General features: G+C 48.7%; 35 non-coding genes across 35 annotated transcripts; all 35 read left to right on the forward strand.

Annotated features, from left to right (window-relative positions):
* Window positions 1-461: 461 nt before the first annotated feature.
* On the forward strand, window positions 462-580 carry LOC118346333. Its single transcript, XR_004799655.1, has one exon. It is a non-coding gene; the product is annotated as a 5S ribosomal RNA (ribosomal RNA).
* A 187-nt stretch (window positions 581-767) lies between these two features.
* Window positions 768-886, forward strand: LOC118346337. The gene has a single exon (XR_004799659.1). It is a non-coding gene; the product is annotated as a 5S ribosomal RNA (ribosomal RNA).
* Window positions 887-1,075: 189 nt separating this feature from the next.
* On the forward strand, window positions 1,076-1,194 carry LOC118346324. The gene has a single exon (XR_004799646.1). It is a non-coding gene; the product is annotated as a 5S ribosomal RNA (ribosomal RNA).
* A 188-nt stretch (window positions 1,195-1,382) lies between these two features.
* LOC118346356 lies at window positions 1,383-1,502 on the forward strand. Its single transcript, XR_004799678.1, has one exon. It is a non-coding gene; the product is annotated as a 5S ribosomal RNA (ribosomal RNA).
* A 178-nt stretch (window positions 1,503-1,680) lies between these two features.
* On the forward strand, window positions 1,681-1,799 carry LOC118346338. The gene has a single exon (XR_004799660.1). It is a non-coding gene; the product is annotated as a 5S ribosomal RNA (ribosomal RNA).
* A 187-nt stretch (window positions 1,800-1,986) lies between these two features.
* On the forward strand, window positions 1,987-2,105 carry LOC118346355. Its single transcript, XR_004799677.1, has one exon. It is a non-coding gene; the product is annotated as a 5S ribosomal RNA (ribosomal RNA).
* A 188-nt stretch (window positions 2,106-2,293) lies between these two features.
* Window positions 2,294-2,412, forward strand: LOC118346335. The gene has a single exon (XR_004799657.1). It is a non-coding gene; the product is annotated as a 5S ribosomal RNA (ribosomal RNA).
* Window positions 2,413-2,600: 188 nt separating this feature from the next.
* On the forward strand, window positions 2,601-2,719 carry LOC118346340. Its single transcript, XR_004799662.1, has one exon. It is a non-coding gene; the product is annotated as a 5S ribosomal RNA (ribosomal RNA).
* Window positions 2,720-2,908: 189 nt separating this feature from the next.
* Window positions 2,909-3,027, forward strand: LOC118346346. The gene has a single exon (XR_004799668.1). It is a non-coding gene; the product is annotated as a 5S ribosomal RNA (ribosomal RNA).
* A 189-nt stretch (window positions 3,028-3,216) lies between these two features.
* On the forward strand, window positions 3,217-3,335 carry LOC118346357. The gene has a single exon (XR_004799679.1). It is a non-coding gene; the product is annotated as a 5S ribosomal RNA (ribosomal RNA).
* A 482-nt stretch (window positions 3,336-3,817) lies between these two features.
* Window positions 3,818-3,936, forward strand: LOC118346336. Its single transcript, XR_004799658.1, has one exon. It is a non-coding gene; the product is annotated as a 5S ribosomal RNA (ribosomal RNA).
* Window positions 3,937-4,125: 189 nt separating this feature from the next.
* On the forward strand, window positions 4,126-4,244 carry LOC118346341. The gene has a single exon (XR_004799663.1). It is a non-coding gene; the product is annotated as a 5S ribosomal RNA (ribosomal RNA).
* Window positions 4,245-4,433: 189 nt separating this feature from the next.
* Window positions 4,434-4,552, forward strand: LOC118346351. Its single transcript, XR_004799673.1, has one exon. It is a non-coding gene; the product is annotated as a 5S ribosomal RNA (ribosomal RNA).
* A 189-nt stretch (window positions 4,553-4,741) lies between these two features.
* Window positions 4,742-4,860, forward strand: LOC118346339. Its single transcript, XR_004799661.1, has one exon. It is a non-coding gene; the product is annotated as a 5S ribosomal RNA (ribosomal RNA).
* Window positions 4,861-5,049: 189 nt separating this feature from the next.
* Window positions 5,050-5,168, forward strand: LOC118346344. The gene has a single exon (XR_004799666.1). It is a non-coding gene; the product is annotated as a 5S ribosomal RNA (ribosomal RNA).
* Window positions 5,169-5,356: 188 nt separating this feature from the next.
* Window positions 5,357-5,475, forward strand: LOC118346350. Its single transcript, XR_004799672.1, has one exon. It is a non-coding gene; the product is annotated as a 5S ribosomal RNA (ribosomal RNA).
* Window positions 5,476-5,970: 495 nt separating this feature from the next.
* Window positions 5,971-6,089, forward strand: LOC118346358. The gene has a single exon (XR_004799680.1). It is a non-coding gene; the product is annotated as a 5S ribosomal RNA (ribosomal RNA).
* Window positions 6,090-6,280: 191 nt separating this feature from the next.
* Window positions 6,281-6,399, forward strand: LOC118346334. Its single transcript, XR_004799656.1, has one exon. It is a non-coding gene; the product is annotated as a 5S ribosomal RNA (ribosomal RNA).
* Window positions 6,400-6,887: 488 nt separating this feature from the next.
* LOC118346325 lies at window positions 6,888-7,006 on the forward strand. Its single transcript, XR_004799647.1, has one exon. It is a non-coding gene; the product is annotated as a 5S ribosomal RNA (ribosomal RNA).
* Window positions 7,007-7,195: 189 nt separating this feature from the next.
* Window positions 7,196-7,314, forward strand: LOC118346326. Its single transcript, XR_004799648.1, has one exon. It is a non-coding gene; the product is annotated as a 5S ribosomal RNA (ribosomal RNA).
* A 188-nt stretch (window positions 7,315-7,502) lies between these two features.
* Window positions 7,503-7,620, forward strand: LOC118346353. The gene has a single exon (XR_004799675.1). It is a non-coding gene; the product is annotated as a 5S ribosomal RNA (ribosomal RNA).
* A 189-nt stretch (window positions 7,621-7,809) lies between these two features.
* On the forward strand, window positions 7,810-7,928 carry LOC118346327. Its single transcript, XR_004799649.1, has one exon. It is a non-coding gene; the product is annotated as a 5S ribosomal RNA (ribosomal RNA).
* A 489-nt stretch (window positions 7,929-8,417) lies between these two features.
* On the forward strand, window positions 8,418-8,536 carry LOC118346328. Its single transcript, XR_004799650.1, has one exon. It is a non-coding gene; the product is annotated as a 5S ribosomal RNA (ribosomal RNA).
* Window positions 8,537-8,724: 188 nt separating this feature from the next.
* LOC118346342 lies at window positions 8,725-8,843 on the forward strand. Its single transcript, XR_004799664.1, has one exon. It is a non-coding gene; the product is annotated as a 5S ribosomal RNA (ribosomal RNA).
* A 189-nt stretch (window positions 8,844-9,032) lies between these two features.
* Window positions 9,033-9,151, forward strand: LOC118346329. The gene has a single exon (XR_004799651.1). It is a non-coding gene; the product is annotated as a 5S ribosomal RNA (ribosomal RNA).
* Window positions 9,152-9,339: 188 nt separating this feature from the next.
* Window positions 9,340-9,458, forward strand: LOC118346349. The gene has a single exon (XR_004799671.1). It is a non-coding gene; the product is annotated as a 5S ribosomal RNA (ribosomal RNA).
* A 190-nt stretch (window positions 9,459-9,648) lies between these two features.
* Window positions 9,649-9,767, forward strand: LOC118346343. The gene has a single exon (XR_004799665.1). It is a non-coding gene; the product is annotated as a 5S ribosomal RNA (ribosomal RNA).
* A 194-nt stretch (window positions 9,768-9,961) lies between these two features.
* Window positions 9,962-10,080, forward strand: LOC118346330. The gene has a single exon (XR_004799652.1). It is a non-coding gene; the product is annotated as a 5S ribosomal RNA (ribosomal RNA).
* A 189-nt stretch (window positions 10,081-10,269) lies between these two features.
* On the forward strand, window positions 10,270-10,388 carry LOC118346348. The gene has a single exon (XR_004799670.1). It is a non-coding gene; the product is annotated as a 5S ribosomal RNA (ribosomal RNA).
* Window positions 10,389-10,577: 189 nt separating this feature from the next.
* On the forward strand, window positions 10,578-10,696 carry LOC118346332. The gene has a single exon (XR_004799654.1). It is a non-coding gene; the product is annotated as a 5S ribosomal RNA (ribosomal RNA).
* Window positions 10,697-10,885: 189 nt separating this feature from the next.
* On the forward strand, window positions 10,886-11,004 carry LOC118346331. Its single transcript, XR_004799653.1, has one exon. It is a non-coding gene; the product is annotated as a 5S ribosomal RNA (ribosomal RNA).
* Window positions 11,005-11,197: 193 nt separating this feature from the next.
* LOC118346347 lies at window positions 11,198-11,316 on the forward strand. The gene has a single exon (XR_004799669.1). It is a non-coding gene; the product is annotated as a 5S ribosomal RNA (ribosomal RNA).
* A 189-nt stretch (window positions 11,317-11,505) lies between these two features.
* On the forward strand, window positions 11,506-11,624 carry LOC118346354. The gene has a single exon (XR_004799676.1). It is a non-coding gene; the product is annotated as a 5S ribosomal RNA (ribosomal RNA).
* A 189-nt stretch (window positions 11,625-11,813) lies between these two features.
* Window positions 11,814-11,932, forward strand: LOC118346352. Its single transcript, XR_004799674.1, has one exon. It is a non-coding gene; the product is annotated as a 5S ribosomal RNA (ribosomal RNA).
* Window positions 11,933-12,121: 189 nt separating this feature from the next.
* Window positions 12,122-12,240, forward strand: LOC118346345. The gene has a single exon (XR_004799667.1). It is a non-coding gene; the product is annotated as a 5S ribosomal RNA (ribosomal RNA).
* The last annotated feature ends 149 nt before the right edge of the window (window positions 12,241-12,389 follow it).

Below are 12,389 nucleotides of genomic sequence, written 5' to 3' on the forward strand. Positions count from 1 at the left end.
ATTGACAAGAAGGACCACTGAGTGGATTTTTTGAGAAAATCTGCGCCCACGCCCATGTACAATGGGTTTGGATCGATTCTCCGTTTGGATTGGGATGGGAAGGGCAGCTGAAATATGTCGCTCAAAAGGATTATATGAATTTTAAGTAGTAGTTTGATAAAGTGCGATCATACCGGCACTACGCAGTTGCGCTCCGAACTCCAGCGATTAAAGCGTGCTTGAAGAAACGAGTACTAGGATGGGTGACCTCACGGAAGTCCTGGTGTTGCACCCCTCGTTGATTTTTTTCCGCCCTTCTTGAGAGATAAATTGACAGAAGGAGCACTACGGGGAGTTTTGAATCTCCTTTTGCCCATCAGCGTAACCATGGGTTTTGAATGCGAGATCTCAGGTGGATTGGGATCGGAAGGGCGCTAGTATGTCGCTCAAGGATTATATGAATTTTAAGTAATTAGTTTGATGGGTGCGATCATACCAGCACTAATGCACCGGATCCCATCAGAACTCCGCAGTTAAGCGTGCTTGGGCGAGAGTAGTACTAGGATGGGTGACCTCCTGGGAAGTCCTCGTGTTGCACCCTCGTTTTTGTTTTCTCCGCCTTGCGAGATAAATTGACAAGAAGGACCACTCGGGGGTGGATTTTTGAGAAAATCTCGCACTTGCATCCCGTAGCCATGGGTTTGGATCAGATCTCCGTTTGGATTGGGATGGGAAGGACGCTAGTATGTCGGTCAAGGATTATATGAATTTTAAGTAATTAGTTTGATGGGTGCGATCATACCAGCACTAATGCACCGGATCCCATCAGAACTCCGCAGTTAAGCGTGCTTGGGCGAGAGTAGTACTAGGATGGGTGACCTCCAGGGAAGTCCTCGTGTTGCACCCCTCGTTTTTGTTTTTTCCGCCTTGCGAGATAAATTGACAAGAAGGACCACTCGTGAGTGGATTTTTGGGAAAATCTCGCCCTGCCCATCGCGTAGCGATGGGTTTGGATCAGATCTCCGTTTGGATTGGGATCGGAAGGACGCTAGTATGTCGCTCTAGGATTATTTGAATTTTAAGTAATTGGTTTGATGGGTGCGATCATACCAGCACTAATGCACCGGATCCCATCAGAACTCCGCAGTTAAGCGTGCTTGGGCGAGAGTAGTACTAGGATGGGTGACCTCCTGGGAAGTCCTCGTGTTGCACCCCTCGTTTTTGTTTTTCCGCCTTGCGAGATAAATTGACAAGAAGGACCACTCGGGAGTGGATTTTTCGGGAAATCTCGCCCTGCCCATCGCGTAGCCATGGGTTTGGATCAGATCTCCGTTTGGATTGGGATCGGAAGGACGCTAGTATGTCGGCCAAGGATTATATGAATTTTAAGTAATTAGTTTGATGGGTGCGATCATACCAGCACTAATGCACCGGATCCCATCAGAACTCCGCAGTTAAGCGTGCTTGGGCGAGAGTAGTACTAGGATGAGTGACCTCACAGGAGATCCTCGTGTTCGCACCTACGTTTTGTTTTCTCCATGCGAATTGACAAGAAGGACCCTCGAAATTGGATTTTTGGGAAAATCTCGCCCTGCCCATCGCGTAGCCATGGGTTTGGATCAGATCTCCGTTTGGATTGGGATCGGAAGGACGCTAGTATGTCGCTCAAGGATTATATGAATTTTAAGTAATTAGTTTGATGGGTGCGATCATGCCAGCACTAATGCACCGGATCCCATCAGAACTCCGCAGTTAAGCGTGCTTGGGCGAGAGTAGTACTAGGATGGGTGACCTCCTGGGAAGTCCTCGTGTTGCACCCCTCGTTTTTGTTTTTTCCGCCTTGCGAGAGGAATTGACAATAACGACCACTGGGGAGTGGATTTTTAGGAAAATCGCGCCCTGCCCATCGTGTAGCCAAGGGTTTCGATCAGAATCTCCGTTTGGATTGGGATGGGAAGGGCAGCTAGTATGTGGCTCAAGTTATATGAACGTTTTAATTAGTTTGATGGGTGCGATCATGCCAGCACTAATGCACCGGACCCCACCAGAACTCCGCAGTTAAGCGTGCTTGGGCGAGAGTAGTACTAGGATGGGTGACCTCCTGGGAAGTCCTCGTGTTGCACCCCTCGTTTTTGTTTTTTCCGCCTTGCGAGATAAATTGACAAGAAGGCCCTCCCGGGAGTGGATTTTTGGGAAAATCTCGCCCTGCCCATCGCGTAGCCATGGGTTTGGATCAGATCTCCGTTTGGATTGGGATCGGAAGGACGCTAGTATGTCGCTCAAGGATTATATGAATTTAAGTAATTAGTTTGATGGGTGCGATCATACCAGCACTAATGCACCGGATCCCATCAGAACTCCGCAGTTAAGCGTGCTTGGGCGAGAGTAGTACTAGGATGGGTGACCTCCTGGGAAGTCCTCGTGTTGCACCCCTCGTTTTTGTTTTTTCCGCCTTGCGAGATAAATTGACAAGAAGGACCACTCGGGAGTGGATTTTTGAGAAAATCTCGCCCTGCCCATCGCGTAGCCATGGGTTTGGATCAGATCTTCGTTTGGATTGGGATCGGAAGGACGCTAGTATGTCGCTCAAGGATTATATGAATTTTAAGTAATTAGTTTGATGGTGCGATCATACCAGCACTAATGCACCGGATCCCATCAGAACTCCGCAGTTAAGCGTGCTTGGGCGAGAGTAGTACTAGGATGGGTGACCTCCTGGGAAGTCCTCGTGTTGCACCCCTCGTTTTTGTTTTTCAGCCTTGCGAGATAAATTGACAAGAAGGACCACTCGGGAGTGGATTTTTGGGAAAATCTCGCCCTGCCCATCGCGTAGCCATGGGTTTGGATCAGATCTCCGTTTGGATTGGGATCGGAAGGACGCTAGTATGTCGCTCAAGGATTATATGAATTTTAAGTAATTAGTTTTGATGGGTGCGATCATACCAGCACTAATGCACCGGATCCCATCAGAACTCCGCAGTTAAGCGTGCTTGGGCGAGAGTAGTACTAGGATGGGTGACCTCCTGGGAAGTCCTCGTGTTGCACCCCTCGTTTTTGTTTTCTCCGCCTTGCGAGATAAATTGACAAGAAGGACCACTCGGGGGTGGATTTTTGAGAAAATCTCGCCCTGCCCATCGCGTAGCAATGGGTTTGGATCAGTTCTCCGTTTGGATTGGGATCGGAAGGACGCTAGTATGTCGCTCAAGGATTATATGAATTTTAAGTAATTAGTTTGATGGGTGCGATCATACCAGCACTAATGCACCGGATCCCATCAGAACTCCGCAGTTAAGCGTGCTTGGGCGAGAGTAGTACTAGGATGGGTGACCTCCTGGGAAGTCCTCGTGTTGCACCCCTCGTTTTTGTTTTTTCCGCCTTGCGAGATAAATTGACAAGAAGGACCACTCGGGAGTGGATTTTTGGAAAATCTCGCCCTGCCCATCGCGTAGCCATGGGTTTGGATCAGATCTCCGTTTGGATTGGGATCGGAAGGACGCTAGTATGTCGCTCAAGGATTATATGAATTTTAAGTAATTAGTTTGATGGATGCGATCATACCAGCACTAATGCACCGGATCCCATCAGAACTCCTTGAGTTAAAGCGAGAGCTTGAGTAGTACTAGGATGGGTGACCTCTGGGAAGTCCTCGTGGTACCGTTTTTGTTTTTTTCTAGAGATAAATTGACAAGAAGGACCACTCGGGGGTGGATTTTTGAGAAAATCTCGCCCTGCCCATCGCGTAGCAATGGGTTTGGATCAGTTCTCCGTTTGGATTGGGATGGGAAGGACGCTAGTATGTCGCTCAAGGATTATATGAATTTTAAGTAATTAGTTTGATGGGTGCGATCATACCAGCACTAATGCACCGGATCCCATCAGAACTCCGCAGTTAAGCGTGCTTGGGCGCGAGTAGTACTAGGATGGGTGACCTCCTGGGAAGTCCTCGTGTTGCACCCCTCGTTTTTGTTTTCTCCGCCTTGCGAGATAAATTGGCAAGAAGGACCACTCGGGGGTGGATTTTTGAGAAAATCTCGCCCTGCCCATCGCGTAGCAATGGGTTTGGATCAGTTCTCCGTTTGGATTGGGATCGGAAGGACGCTAGTATGTCGCTCAAGGATTATATGAATTTTAAGTAATTAGTTTGATGAGTGCGATCATACCAGCACTAATGCACCGGATCCCATCAGAACTCCGCAGTTAAGCGTGCTTGGGCGAGAGTAGTACTAGGATGGGTGACCTCCTGGGAAGTCCTCGTGTTGCACCCCTCGTTTTTGTTTTTTCCGCCTTGCGAGATAAATTGACCAGAAGGAGCACTCGGGAGTGGATTTTTGGGAAAATCTCGCCCTGCCCATCGCGTAGCCATGGGTTTGGATCAGATCTCCGTTTGGATTGGGATCGGAAGGACGCTAGTATGTCGCTCAAGGATTATATGAATTTTAAGTAATTAGTTTGATGGGTGCGATCATACCGGCACTAATGCACCGGATCCCATCAGACCTCCGCAGTTAAGCGTGCTTGGGCGAGAGTAGTACTAGGATGGGTGACCTCCTGGGAAGTCCTCGTGTTGCACCTCTCGTTTTTGTTTTTTCCGCCTTGCGAGATAAATTGACAAGAAGGACCACTCGGGAGTGGATTTTTCGGGAAATCTCGCCCTGCCCATCGCGTAGCCATGGGTTTGGATGAGATCTCCGTTTGGATTGGGATCGGAAGGACGCTAGTATGTCGCTCAAGGATTATATGAATTTTAAGTAATTAGTTTGATGGGTGCGATCATGCCAGCACTAATGCACCGGATCCCATCAGAACTCCGCAGTTAAGCGTGCTTGGGCGAGAGTAGTACTAGGATGGGTGACCTCCTGGGAAGTCCTCGTGTTGCACCCCTAGTTGATTTTTTTTCCGCCTTGCGAGATAAATTGACAAGAAGGACCACTCGGGAGTGGATTTTTCGGGAAATCTCGCCCTGCCCATCGCGTAGCCATGGGTTTGGATCAGATCTCCGTTTGGATTGGGGTCGGAAGGACGCTAGTATGTCGCTCAAGGATTATATGAATTTTAAGTAATTAGTTTGATGGGTGCGATCATACCGGCACTAATGCACCGGATCCCATCAGACCTCCGCAGTTAAGCGTGCTTGGGCGAGAGTAGTACTAGGATGGGTGACCTCCTGGGAAGTCCTCGTGTTGCACCCTCGTTTTTGTTTTCTCCGCCTTGCGAGATAAATTGACAAGAAGGACCACTCGGGGGTGGATTTTTGAGAAAATCTCGCCCTGCCCATCGCGTAGCTATGGGTTTGGATCAGATCTCCGTTTGGATTGGGGTCGGAAGGACGCTAGTATGTCGCTCAAGGATTATATGAATTTTAAGTAATTAGTTTGATGTGTGCGATCATGCCAGCACTAATGCACCGGATCCCATCAGAACTCCGCAGTTAAGCGTGCTTGGGCGAGAGTAGTACTAGGATGGGTGACCTCCTGGGAAGTCCTCGTGTTGCACCCCTCGTTTTTGTTTTCTCAGCCTTGCGAGATAAATTGACAAGAAGGACCACTCGGGGGTGGATTTTTGAGAAAATCTCGCCCTGCCCATCGCGTAGCAATGGGTTTGGATCAGTTCTCCGTTTGGATTGGGATCGGAAGGACTCTAGTATGTCGCTCAAGGATTATATGAATTTTAAGTAATTAGTTTTGATGCGTGCGCGATCATACCAGCATGGCTGCGGATCCCATGAGAACTCGTTAAGCGTGCTTGGGGCGAGAGTACTAGGATGCATATTGACCTCACAGGAAGTCCTCGTGTTGCACCCCTCGTTTTTGTTTTTTCCGCCTTGCGAGATAAATTGACAAGAAGGACCACTCGGGAGTGGATTTTTGGGAAAATCTCGCCCTGCCCATCGCGTAGCCATAGGTTTGGATCAGATCTCCGATTGGATTGGGATCGGAAGGACGCTAGTATGTCGCTCAAGGATTATTTGAATTTTAAGTAATTAGTTTTGATGGGTGCGATCATACCAGCACTAATGCACCGGATCCCATCAGAACTCCGCAGTTAAGCGTGCTTGGGCGAGAGTAGTACTAGGATGGGTGACCTCCTGGGAAGTCCTCGTGTTGCACCCCTCGTTTTTGTTTTTTTTGCCTTGCGAGATAAATTGACAAGAAGGAGCACTCGGGAGTGGATTTTTTGAGAAAATCTCGCCCTGCCCATCGCGTAGCCATGGGTTTTGGATCAGATCTCCGTTTGGATTGGGATCGGAAGGACGCTAGTATGTCGCTCAAGGATTATATGAATTTTAAGTAATTAGTTTGATGGGTGCGATCATACCAGCACTAATGCACCGGATCCCATCAGAACTCCGCAGTTAAGCGTGCTTGGGCGAGAGTAGTACTAGGATGGGTGACCTCCTGGGAAGTCCTCGTGTTGCACCCTCGTTTTTGTTTTTTCCGCCTTGCGAGATAAATTGACAAGAAGGACCACTCGGGAGTGGATTTTTCGGAAAATCTCGCCCTGCCCATCGCGTAGCCATGGGTTTGGATCAGATCTCCGTTTGGATTGGGATCGGAAGGACGCTAGTATGTCGGTCAAGGATTATATGAATTTTAAGTAATTGTTTGATGGGTGCGATCATACCAGCACCACGCACCGATCCATCAGAACCTGCTAAGCGCTTTAAAGCGAGAGGAGTACTAGGATGGGTGACCTCCTGGGAAGTCCTCGTGTTGCACCCCTCGTTTTTGTTTTTTCTGCCTTGCGAGATAAATTGACAAGAAGGAGCACTCGGGAGTGGATTTTTCGGGAAATCTCGCCCTGCCCATCGCGTAGCCATGGGTTTGGATCACATCTCCGTTTGGATTGGGATCGGAAGGACGCTAGTATGTCGCTCAAGGATTATATGAATTTTAAGTAATTAGTTTGATGGGTGCGATCATACCAGCACTAATGCACCGGATCCCATCAGAACTCCGCAGTTAAGCGTGCTTGGGCGAGAGTAGTACTAGGATGGGTGACCTCCTGGGAAGTCCTCGTGTTGCACCCCTCGTTTTTGTTTTTTCCGCCTTGCGAGATAAATTGACAAGAAGGACCACTCGGGAGTGGATTTTTCGGGAAATCTCGCCCTGCCCATCGCGTAGCCATGGGTTTGGATCAGATCTCCGTTTGGATTGGGATCGGAAGGACGCTAGTATGTCGCTCAAGGATTATATGAATTTTAAGTAATTAGTTTGATGGGTGCGATCATACCAGCACTAATGCACCGGATCCCATCAGAACTCCGCAGTTAAGCGTGCTTGGGCGAGAGTAGTACTAGGATGGGTGACCTCCTGGGAAGTCCTCGTGTTGCACCCCTCGCTTTTGTTTTCTCCGCCTTGCGAGATAAATTGACAAGAAGGACCACTCGGGGGTGGATTTTTGAGAAAATCTCACCCTGCCCATCGCGTAGCAATGGGTTTGGATCAGTTCTCCGTTTGGATTGGGATCGGAAGGACGCTAGTATGTCGCTCAAGGATTATATGAATTTAAGTAATTAGTTTGATGGGTGCGATCATACCAGCACTAATGCACCGGATCCCATCAGAACTCCGCAGTTAAGCGTGCTTGGGCGAGAGTAGTACTAGGATGGTGACCTCCTGGGAAGTCCTCGTGTTGCACCCCTCGTTTTTGTTTTTTCCGCCTTGCGAGATAAATTGACAAGAAGGAGCACTCGGGAGTGGATTTTTGGGAAAATCTCGCCCTGCCCATCGCGTAGCCATGGGTTTGGATCAGATCTCCGTTTGGATTGGGATCGGAAGGACGCCAGTATGTCGCTCAAGGATTATATGAATTTTAAGTAATTAGTTTGATGGGTGCGATCATACCAGCACTAATGCACCGGATCCCATCAGAACTCCGCAGTTAAGCGTGCTTGGGCGAGAGTAGTACTAGGATGGGTGACCTCCTGGGAAGTCCTCGTGTTGCACCCCTCGTTTTTGTTTTTTCCGCCTTGCGAGAAAATTGACAAGAAGGACCACTCGGGAGTGGATTTTTCGGGAAATCTCGCCCTGCCCATCGCGTAGCCATGGGTTTGAATCAGATCTCCGTTTGGATTGGGATCGGAAGGACGCTAGTATGTCGCTCAAGGATTATATGAATTTTAAGTAATTAGTTTGATGGGTGCGATCATACCAGCACTAATGCACCGGATCCCATCAGAATTCCGCAGTTAAGCGCAAGCCATGAGAGTAGTAATTAGGAGATGGGTGACTTGGAAGTCCTCAAAGTTGCACCTCATGGTTTTTCCGCCTTGCGAGATAAATTGACAAGAAGGACCACTGGGGAGTGGATTTTTGGGAAAATCTCGCCCTGCCCATCGCGTAGCGATGGGTTTGGATCAGATCTCCGTTTGGATTGGGATCGGAAGGACGCTAGTATGTCGCTCAAGGATTATTTGAATTTTATGTATTTAGTTTGATGGGTGCGATCATACCAGCACTAATGCACCGGATCCCATCAGAACTCCGCAGTTAAGCGTGCTTGGGCGAGAGTAGTACTAGGATGGGTGACCTCCTGGGAAGTCCTCGTGTTGCACCCCTCGTTTTGTTTTCTCCGCCTTGCGAGATAAATTGACAAGAAGGACCACTCGGGGGTGGATTTTTGAGAAAATCCCGCCCTGCCCATCGCGTAGCAATGGGTTTGGATCAGTTCTCCGTTTGGATTGGGATCGGAAGGACGCTAGTATGTCGCTCAAGGATTATATGAATTTTAAGTAATTAGTTTGATGGATGCGATCATACCAGCACTAATGCACCGGATCCCATCAGAACTCCGCAGTTAAGCGTGCTTGGGCGAGAGTAGTACTAGGATGGGTGACCTCCTGGGAAGTCCTCGTGTTGCACCCCTCGTTTTTGTTTTTTCCGCCTTGAGAGATAAATTGACAAGAAGGACCACTCGGGAGTGGATTTTTGGGAAAATCTCGCCCTGCCCATCGCGTAGCCATGGGTTTGGATCAGATCTCCGTTTGGATTGGGATCGGAAGGACGCTAGTATGTCGCTCAAGGGTTATATGAATTTTAAGTAATTAGTTTGATGGGTGCGATCATACCAGCACTAATGCACCGGATCCCATCAGAACTCCGCAGTTAAGCGTGCTTGGGCGAGAGTAGTACTAGGATGGGTGACCTCCTGGGAAGTCCTCGTGTTGCACCCCTCGTTTTTGTTTTTCCGCCTTGCGAGATAAATTGACAAGAAGGACCACTCGGGAGTGGATTTTTCGGGAAATCTCGCCCTGCCCATCGCGTAGCCATGGGTTTTGATCAGATCTCCGTTTGGATTGGGATCGGAAGGACGCTAGTATGTCGCTCAAGGATTATATGAATTTTAAGTAATTAGTTTGATGGGTGCGATCATACCAGCACTAATGCACAGGATCCCATCAGAACTCCGCAGTTAAGCGTGCTTGGGCGAGAGTAGTACTAGGATGGGTGACCTCCTGGGAAGTCCTCGTGTTGCACCCCTCGTTTTTTTTTTTTCCGCCTTGCGAGATAAATTGACAAGAAGGAGCACTCGGGAGTGGATTTTTCGGAAAATCTCGCCCTGCCCATAGCGTAGCCATGGGTTTGGATCAGATCTCCGATTGGATTGGGATCGGAAGGACGCTAGTATGTCGCTCAAGGATTATTTGAATTTTAAGTAATTAGTTTTGATGGGTGCGATCATACCAGCACTAATGCACCGGATCCCATCAGAACTCCGCAGTTAAGCGTGCTTGGGCGAGAGTAGTACTAGGATGGGTGACCTCCTGGGAAGTCCTCGTGGTGCACCCCTCGTTTTTGTTTTTTTCGCCTTGCGAGAGGAATTTACAAGAAGGGCACTGGAGGGTAAGATTTTTTGGGAAAATCACCAGCCCTTACATCAGCGTAGCCATGGGTTTGGATCAGATCTCCGTTTGGTTAGGATGGGAAGGACATAGTAATAATAAGCTCAAGGATTATATGAATTTTAAGTAATTAGTTTTGATGGGTGCGATCATACCAGCACTAATGCACCGGATCCCATCAGAACTCCGCAGTTAAGCGTGCTTGGGCGAGAGTAGTACTAGGATGGGTGACCTCCTGGGAAGTCCTCGTGTTGCACCCCTCGTTTTTGTTTTTACCGCCTTGCGAGATAAATTGACAAGAAGGAGCACTCGGGAGTGGATTTTTGGGAAAATCTCGCCCTGCCCATCGCATAGCCATGGGTTTGGATCAGATCTCCGTTTGGATTGGGATCGGAAGGACGCTAGTATTTCGCTGAAGGATTATATGAATTTAAAATAATTAGTTTGTTGGGTGCGATCATACCAGTACTAATGCACCGGATCCCATCAGAACTCCGCAGCTAAGCGTGCTTGGGCGAGAGTAGTACTAGGATGGGTGACCTCCTGGGAAGGCCTCGTGTTGCACCCCTCGTTTTTGTTTTTTCCGTCTTGCGAGATAAATTGACAAGGAGGACCACTCGGGAGTGGATTTTTAGGAAAATCTCGCACTGGCCATCGCGTAGCCATGGGTTTGGATCAGATCTCCGTTTGGATTGGGATCGGAAGGACGCTAGTATGTCGCTCAAGGATTATATGAATTTTAAGTAATTAGTTTGATGGGTGCGATCATACCGGCACTAATGCACCGGATCCCATCAGAACTCCGCAGTTAAGCGTGCTTGGGCGAGAGTAGTACTAGGATGGGTGACCTCCTGGGAAGTCCTCGTGTTGCACCCCTCGTTGATTTTTTTCCCGCCTTGCGAGATAAATTGACAAGAAGGAGCACTCGGGAGTGGATTTTTCGGAAAATCTCGCCCTGCCCATCGCGTAGCCATGGGTTTGGATCAGATCTCCGATTGGATTGGGATCGGAAGGACGCTAGTATGTCGCTCAAGGATTATTTGCATTTTAAGTATTTAGTTTGATGGGTGCGATCATACCAGCACTAATGCACCGGATCCCATCAGAACTCCGCAGTTAAGCGTGCTTGGGCGAGAGTAGTACTAGGATGGGTGACCTCCTGGGAAGTCCTCGTGTTGCACCCCGCGTTTTTGTTTTTTCCGCCTTACGAGATAAATTGACAAGAAGGACCACTTTCGGGGAGTGGATTTTGAGAAGAGCTAAGCCACCCCGCCCATCAGCGTGGCCGATGGGTTTCGTCGAATCGTTTGGATTGGGATCGGAAGGACGCTAGTATGTCGCTCAAGGATTATATGAATTTTAAGTAATTAGTTTGATGGGTGCGATCATACCAGCACTAATGCACCGGATCCCATCAGAACTCCGCAGTTAAGCGTGCTTGGGCGAGAGTAGTACTAGGATAGGTGACCTCCTGGGAAGTCCTCGTGTTGCACCCCTCGTTTTTGTTTTTTCCGCCTTGCGAGATAAATTGACAAGAAGGACCACTCGGGAGTGGATTTTTCGGAAAATCTCGCCCTCCCCATCGCGTAGCCATGGGTTTGGATCAGATCTCCGTTTGGATTGGGATCGGAAGGACGCTAGTATGTCGCTCAAGGATTATATGAATTTTAAGTAATTAGTTTGATGGGTGCGATCATACCAGCACTAATGCACCGGATCCCATCAGAACTCCGCAGTTAAGCGTGCCTGGGCGAGAGTAGTACTAGGATGGGTGACCTCCTGTGAAGTCCTCATGTTGCACCCCTCGTTGATTTTTTTTCCACCTTGCGAGATAAATTGACAAGAAGGACCACTCGGGAGTGGATTTTTGGGAAAATCTCGCCCTGCCCATCGCGTAGCCATGGGTTTGGATCAGATCTCCGATTGGATTGGGATCGGAAGGACGCTAGTATGTCGCTCAAGGATTATTTGAATTTTATGTATTTAGTTTGATGGGTGCGATCATACCAGCACTAATGCACCAGATCCCATCAGAACTCCGCTGTTAAGCGTGCTTGGGCGAGAGTAGTACTAGGATGGGTGACCTCCTGGGAAGTCCTCGTGTTGCACCCCTCGTTTTTGTTTTCTCAGCCTTGCGAGATAAATTGACAAGAAGGACCACTCGGGGGTGGATTTTTGAGAAAATCTCGCCCTGCCCATCGCGTAGCAATGGGTTTGGATCAGTTCTCCGTTTGGATTGGGATCGGAAGGACGCTAGTATGTAGCTCAAGGATTATATGAATTTTAAGTAATTAGTTTGATGGGTGCGATCATACCAGCACTAATGCACCGGATCCCATCAGAACTCCGCAGTTAAGCGTGCTTGGGCGAGAGTAGTACTAGGATGGGTGACCTCCTGGGAAGTCCTCGTGTTACACCCCTCGTTTTTGTTTTTTCCGCCTTGCGAGAAAAATTGACAAGAAGGACCACTCGGGAGTGCATTTTTGGGAAAATCTCGTCCTGCCCATCGCGTAGCCATGGGTTTGGATCAGATCTCCGTTTGGATTGGGATCGGAAGGACGCTAGCATT

Source organism: Juglans regia, unplaced genomic scaffold, assembly GCF_001411555.2.
Source record: "Juglans regia cultivar Chandler unplaced genomic scaffold, Walnut 2.0 Scaffold_761, whole genome shotgun sequence".
Taxonomy (NCBI): Eukaryota; Viridiplantae; Streptophyta; class Magnoliopsida; order Fagales; family Juglandaceae; genus Juglans; species Juglans regia.